Source organism: Mesoplodon densirostris, chromosome 15 (genome assembly GCF_025265405.1).
Source record: "Mesoplodon densirostris isolate mMesDen1 chromosome 15, mMesDen1 primary haplotype, whole genome shotgun sequence".
NCBI lineage: Eukaryota > Metazoa > Chordata > Mammalia > Artiodactyla > Ziphiidae > Mesoplodon > Mesoplodon densirostris.
The window spans coordinates 34,620,730-34,628,473 of NC_082675.1; the positions used below are offsets into that span (position 1 = coordinate 34,620,730).

General features: G+C 40.5%; 1 pseudogene; it reads right to left on the minus strand.

Annotated features, from left to right (window-relative positions):
• Nucleotides 1-981: 981 nt before the first annotated feature.
• LOC132502785 (serine/threonine-protein phosphatase 2A catalytic subunit beta isoform-like) lies at nucleotides 982-1,947 on the minus strand (annotated as a pseudogene).
• Between the last annotated feature and the right edge of the window lie 5,797 nt (nucleotides 1,948-7,744).

Here is a 7,744-nt window from a genome sequence, read left to right on the forward strand (position 1 = left end):
GGGTCTTTGTTGCTGTGTGCAGGCTTTCTCTAGTTGTGGCAAGCGGGGGCTACTCTTCGTTGCTGTGTGCAGGCTTCTCATTGTGTTGGCTTCTCTTGTTGCGGAGCACGGGCTTCAGTAGTTGTGGTACATGGGCTCAGTAGTTGTGGCTTGCAGGATCTAGAGCGCAGGCTCAGTAGTTGTGGCGCACAGGCTTAGTTGCTCCATGGCATGTGGGATCTTCCTGGACCAGGGCTCGAACCTCTGTCCCCTGCATTGGTAGGCAGATTCTTAACCACAGTGCCACCAGGGAAGCCCCCCCCCCACCTTTATTTTTGTTTAAAGTGGAAAGTTTATTTGCTCAGTACACCAAATAGAATGCAAGTACTGTCATGACAAATATACAGAAATATGCAAATCAACATAAAATAGTAATTTAGTTTAAATGAAGGGAAATCTCTTTAAATGTTATGACAACGTACTCCTAAGAATCTTTTTTTCAGTTAATTATACATTTCAATAAAATAAACGTTAAGGAATTAAGTGGAAGTTAGCTTGTGAATTTTTCTCAAAAATAAAAATCCAACCCTATTAATCCATGTCAGTTAAACACTCTAACTAAAATTTCCAAGTAAGTGCAAAGGTAGATGGAGTTAGTTACCTTTTTTGCTTGAACAGTCCCAAGGAAAATGGTTCCTACAAATACAGCAGGCAAACTGTTAAGACCGACCGATCTAGAACATAACTAATTTCAGTCTGAAGTTGTGCTAAATGCTCATCATTAGTATGGCACAGTTTGGTCCATGATATGGTTTAATGCCAAGACACATCCCAATTTGTTACAGAAACACATAGATTACTGTTGCTTTTTTTGGTTTTGTTTTATGTGTGTGTGTGTGTGTGTGTGTGTGTGTGTGTGTGTGTGTGTGTGTGTGTATATATATATATATATATATACACACACATATATATATATATATTTTTTTTTTAAAGCCAGGTATACTTCCACATACAAAGGCAGGTTTTCCCAGGAGGAATTTACAGAAAGTAGTCTGGGGTGCTGTGGATCACATGAGGCTCTCCATGACAAGCTCATGGGTCAAACTGAAGGAAGGAATATTTCAAAGTGTCATCTAATTCCATGATAGCAGCCTGGTTCCCACAACGATAACACTAATTGGATGCACTGAAAATGGTAACCACATTCTGCTCGTGACACCAATTGTTTCCCTCCGTTACAAGTTGGTGAGCACGAGAAACCAGTGTGAGACCATTGGCATGGTTAAATGTTTCAGAAATATCTCGTCCAAATGTGTAGCCAGCCCCGAGTGGTGAAATACCCAACCCACCACGATCATCTGGATCTGACCATAACAGATCACACATTGGGCCCTCATGTGGAACTTCTTGTAAATGATCCAGGGCTCTTATATGATCCAGTGTATCTATGGATGGGGAGAGGCCACCATGGAGGCAGAATATCTGTCCATCTACTAAAGCTGTAAGTAGCAGATAATCAAACAGATCTGTAAGATATTTCCAAACATCAGCATTTCCATACTTTCGCAGACATTCATCATAAAAGCCATATACTTGGGTAACTTGTCGGCTTTCGTGGTTTCCTCTCAATATTGTAGTATGTTCTGGATAACACACCTTTAATGCCACAAGAAGGGTCACAGTCTCCACAGAATAATAACCTCTGTCTCCATAGTCACCCATGAATAGATAGTTTGTATCTGGTGATTTCCCACCAATTTTAAAGAGTTCCATAAGATCATGGAATTGACCATGCACATCTCGACAGATGGTAACAGGACAATGGATCTCTTGCACATTTGATTCTTTTGTTAAAATTTCCTTAGCCTTTTCGCACAGCGTCTGCACCTGGTTCTCGCTACATTCTTTACACTTGTTCAGCTGCTCGACCCACTGGTCCAGCTCCTTGGTGAACGCCTTGTCGTCCATGGTGGCCCGAGTGCCTCCCCTGCTGCCCCTGCCCTGGGCGCCGGTCCCCTCGCCCAGCACCACCACCACCGCTAGCTCCCACATATCATGTGGAATCTAATTTTTTTAAAAATGATATAAATGAGCTTATTTACAAAACAGAAACAGAGGCACAGATTTCTAAAACAAACTTACAGTTACCAAAGGGGAAACATGGTGGGGAGGGATAAATTAGGAGCTTGGGAGTAACATACACACACTACTAAATATGAAATAGATAACTAAAAAGGACCTACTGTATAGCACAGGGAGCTCTACCCAATATTCTGTAATAACCTATATGGGAAAAGAATCTGAAAAAAGAATGAATATATGCATAACTAAATCACTTTCCTGTATGCCTGAAATGAACACAACATTGTAAATCAACTATATTCCAATAAAATTTTAAAAAATATGTTAATAAGAAAAAGAGAGTTTAAGCCCCTAGGTTTAAAGAGAGAAGCCAGCAGCTTCCTTTCAGAAAGATACCCCAAACAGAACTAGTTTGTCATCATTTAACTTTGCATCCCCACATAGCAGTAATTCTCAACCTTGTGTAGGCATTGGAAACATCTAGGGAACTTTGAAAACATAGCGATTTCAGGCTCTGTCCTAGACCACCTCATCTTCACCTGTAGGGTGGGTTCAGGTGTGAGCATTTACAAAGCTTGCCAAATGATTCTAGGGCACATCTAGGGATGCGAACTGAGGACCCATGACACTGGTTCTCAAAGTATGGTCTCTGCACCAGCAGCATCACATCATCTGGGAACTTGTCAGAGATGCAAATACTTGGGCCCAACTCAGACTTATTGAATCAGCAGTTCTGGAGGTGGGGCTCAGAAGTCACATTTTAACAAGCTCTCCAGGTGATTATCACACACGTTAAAATTTCAGAACGATCGGCCTTTAGGTTCCTACCTCCAGCCAAATACTTACGTTTGTATGTCTCTGCTGAGAGTTCCCAGGCAATCACGCTTGGGAATTGGTACTTTTCATGGAGGGAAAAACATAAAACATCACTGCTTGAAACAAGGGATTGTTGCTCGAGTTTTCCTAACTTGGCCATGTTTGCCTGCTTTCCAGACCACTTCCCTGGGAGCTTTCCACCCTTGCCTACTTCTAGAAATGTTTCTCTGAGCTTCTGACTTTCTCCTTGCTCCCAAAGTCATCTTGCATGATTTGAGCTTCTGGGCTGCTTGTTCTGGCCACCATTCCTGGAGTTTGCTGGTTTCTAGCCACCTAGCTGTGTGTGTCTGTGTGTCCATCTACTTGGCTCTGAGCCATGAGCCCCTCCCAGCTCTTCTGCATTCCAAGCCTGTCCGCAACTTCCCTGGTTGTACTTCCTGTCTCTGTGACCTGCCGCTATCCAGGCTCTGGGTGCAAGTTTAGTCTTTTCATGTTTTGGGAGAGAGAAGTGAAACAAAGACTTCAGAATTGAAGCAGCTAGCTTTCATCTCTCCAGAATGACATTTTTGTTGAGTGATTTTATGACTGTGATTAAAGAGTTATGTATTTGTAGGACATCTGGAACGATTGCATTCAAATATACCCAGACTCTTTTCAGAGTTCAGTGATGGATGCAGCTGAATCATGGAGATTTTCCATCAGTGCCCTCCCTCCTTTCATGTGGGGTTTGAGAGAGGACTGACTGCCGTGACCTCTTTTGTGACCATTTGAACTTTATCGACTTGGGAACTTCTCTTCTACCTTGTCCATTGTTTTCTGGGATTGGGGGAGTTATCTTTCCAGACCCTTTGTCCTTCCCTTTTCATTTTACGAGAATACATTTCCATTATTCTGAAGTTTATGTCTGTGTTTTTATGTGACTGTATTTTTTGTTGCATGTACATTATCTTCCTAGTTACTGCTCAAGTCTGAAACCTGGGCGATTTCTGAGGTAGCTTTCAGGTGAGTGAAAAGAGAAATGGCTTCTATTTTGACTTCTTCACATCCATTCGTAAATTTTACTAACCGCCCACCTTTATTCTCTGTTATTCTGTAATAGCCGACCTATTATTCTCACAAATCAACTTCCCTCCCACAAGCCAGCAACCTCCAGCCTACCTGGTCTCTTCACCGTCTATTTTTCTTTGCTAATCCAAGAGCCTCCTTTCCTGCTCATTCTGTTTTCCCATTCACCCTTCTCCAAACAATCCTCTGAAGTTACATTAGATAAATCATTTTGAAATGTTTCTTTTAGCTGAATTTCCAAATTAATTCGTTTGATGTCTTGCCCTCATGACCTATTAGATGAAGTTCAACTCTGCAGTATGGCATTTAAGGTCTCTTATGACCTGGTCAGGTATACTTTCCCAGCCTTAACTCTTTAATTTGTAATTTTTATACAATTTTAAGGCTATTTTCTATTTACAGTTATTACAAAATATTGGCTGTATTGCCTGTATTGTACAATACATCCTTGAGCCCATCTTACACCCAGTAGTTTGTGCCTCCCCCACTCCACCCCTATATTGCCCCTCCCCCATCTCCCCACTGGTAACCACTAGTTTGTTCTCCTTATCTGTGAGTTTGCTTCTTTTTTGTTATATTCACTATTTTGTTGACTTTTTTAGATTCAACATATAAGTGATATCATACAGTATTTGTCTTTCTCTGTCTGACTTATTTCACTTAGCATAATGCCTTCCAAGTCCATCCATGTTGCTGCAAATGCAGAATTTCATTCTTTTTTATGGCTGAGTCATATTCCATCATACACACACACACACACACACACACACACACCCCACATCTTTATCCAGTCTTCTGTCGATGGACATTTAGGTTGTTTCCATGTCTTGGCAATTGTAAATAGTGCTGCTATGAACATTGAGGTGAATGTATCTTTTTGAATTAGTGTTTTTGGTTTTTTCAGATACATATCCAGAAGTGGGATTGCTGGGTCATATGGTGGCTCTATTTTTGTTTTTTGAGAAACCTCCGTTCAGTTCTCCATAGTGTCTCAGTCTTAACTCTCAATCCTCTACTTCACGTACGTAGTTGTATGCTTCAGGCTGCCTTATATGTAATTCCTCAAATCATGTTATCTCTTACCACGTTTCTGTCTCTGTGTGGCCTCTGTGGTTTCCTCATTTTGGTATGCCCTTACTTTTCTGCCTGGCAGACATCTAAGCATTGCTCAGGATGGCTCAAGTTTCCCTCCCACAGCTTCCCTGGAAGTTTTACACACCACTTCCTCTGGTTCCAACAGTATCTTACGTGTACTTACTACAACATCGTGTAAGACTTTGCCACCACGCTGGTCTCTTCATGAGCTGGTTGAGAAGAACTGACTTCTTGCAGGACCAACAGAGGAAGCGTTCATCCCCCAGATAAGTGGAGAATTGGGAACACCAGATGATGCTGTTGGAACAAATGGAAAGCATGTGGGTCCCAGGGTGGGTGAACTGGGTGATGGAGGCCCAGTGGTATGAGAGTGATGTGCAGACTATTTCTATAATCTGGACAGATTCAGGAAAAATGAGGGTTTGGGAAAAAAGTTCAAAAACCAGATTATAGCTCAAAAAACATAGAGAGAGGAAGAGCATGACTGTTATCTTTTCTTGCTTAGCCAATCACTCACTACAAAACTTAGTGATACAAAAAGACCATTTTATCACGCTTACAGATTCTGTGGGTCAAGAATTCAGACAGGGCATAACACACTTGTTGGAGAGACATGTGTAGGTGAGTGTCTGTGACATAAAGCAGCAGAGGAAAATGCTGTTGTATACGGACATGATGCTTTGGGGAGAAGGGACCTGCTTTAATTCCTAAAATAGAAAATAGGATGGAGAAGAGATGGAAGAGATACCTTTGGGGTTGGGCTCTGTAGGAGACGTCCCTCAGCCAGGCTCAAGTTCAAGGGCTGGGTGAGGAAACAAAATGGGTAAACATGTTTAGATAGTGGTGAATAATTTGTGATGGTTGGAATGAAAGGTGTGTGGCAAGATATACATTGTAGAGAAGCTTTGGGACATAAACTAAAGAGCTTAATTTTATTTATTATTATATGCAGCAAAGGATCTTTGACTTTGTTTTTTTCTTTAGCAGAGCTCTCTTTCTAGAGCCCAACCAGACTTTGATACTAGCATATACTAAAAATGTCTGAAAAAGGAATAGGTGAGTCAAGTAGGTGGGTGTAGGGGTTTGTGTCGCCAGATCTCTAACAAGAAAGATGCTTTCAGGTTCTGTTGCGATTATAGACTAAATTGTCAAAGAGATAAAGAGTATCCTTGCCCTTGGCTCACCAGGAATCTTTCAGAATAGGTACTTACTTGGTTGTGACAGGGAAGGAAGGTCTGTGAGGGCTGCTATATTAACAGTGGCTAGAATAATGTCTAGTATATTTATAAAAATCAGATTAACAAATGAAAATGAGAATTTTTGTACGTGTCTCAATCAGTCTGTGTACCCATTTTCCTTTAACCTCTTCAAAAACAAGGTATTCCTGGTGGAACTTAGTGGTTTTCAGAAGTTTGGGTTTGGTACTTGATTTCTACAAGCTATTTGAATACTTTTTGTTAACAGTTGATTATTAGGTAAAAAAGTTGTTCCCAAGAGGAAACTTAAATTAGGTAGAATTATACTATGCTGGAACAGAAAATGTTTCCAGAGAGCTTTGATCCACTTCTGGTACTTTATTACAGATGAATAAATTGAGGTCTAGAGAAATTAAGTGACTTAACCACAATCATCTAACTGGTAAATGTTGAAGCCAAGATTAGGAGTTGTCTTCTAATTGACGGTTGGTATTATTTCCATTGTGTAAAGCTGCACGCCACTTTGATATTCAAGTCAAATCTTAGCTTGAACTGTAGGAGAAAAAAATCTCCATCTGGCTCTGCTAAATTCCCAGAGGGAAATTTAAATCCTAGGGTGGCAGAACTCAGGAATGGAGAGGAAATTAACATTGTGTTTAGTTAAATGAGTGTTTAGAAAAGACACATGTGGACACTTGTACATTTAACTTCTTGGGGGTTTGTTTTCAAGAATTAAATTCAGGTAGACTGGACACTGCCTAAGGTAAAAGGCTTGGAGATTTATACAATTATAAGAATATTCTGTAGAAAAGCCCCAAGAGATTGTTACTTACGACCTGTGTTTTCCGGTTGAAAGAAGAAGACCCTCAGAGAGATTAAGTGACATGTCCAAGGTCACAGAACAATGAGTGACTCTTTCAGAAATGGAAACCAGAACTCTTAATTTGGGAGAAGTGAATATTGCTTTTCAGGTATAAAATGCGTAGCCTTAAAGGAAATATTTGGGTTTAAAGTGGTGCATTTAAAAAATATTTTAATTGTTAAATGTCTATTTCTAATATGAAACATAACAGCTTAACACATCCCACAAACATGACATCCACGTACAGGAAGAACCTCATCACCAGCCATGAGATGCTCCCCATGCCCTCGGCTTCCTACATCCAGTCCCCATCTTCCATCCTCCACAGTGAACTACTCTGTAGAGCTTTCCTCTCTGTATTCTCTGTTCTTTATTCTTTGACCATTATATGCATTATTGCTAAAAATCTATTATTTCTTAAAAATTGTGCTTGCTTTTGAACTTTATCAAAATGGCAGCAAAGTGTTCGTATTCTTCTGCACCTTGCTTTTTCTATCCAATGGTATGCTTTGAAGATCCGGCCACACTGACGGACATGGTCAATCTATTGCAGTGATGCGCAAACTCCAGTTATGCACAGTTCATTCATCTCTTCTCTCATTTTTGTGTATTTGGTATATTTGACAGTCGCTTCTGTTTGTTTGTTTTT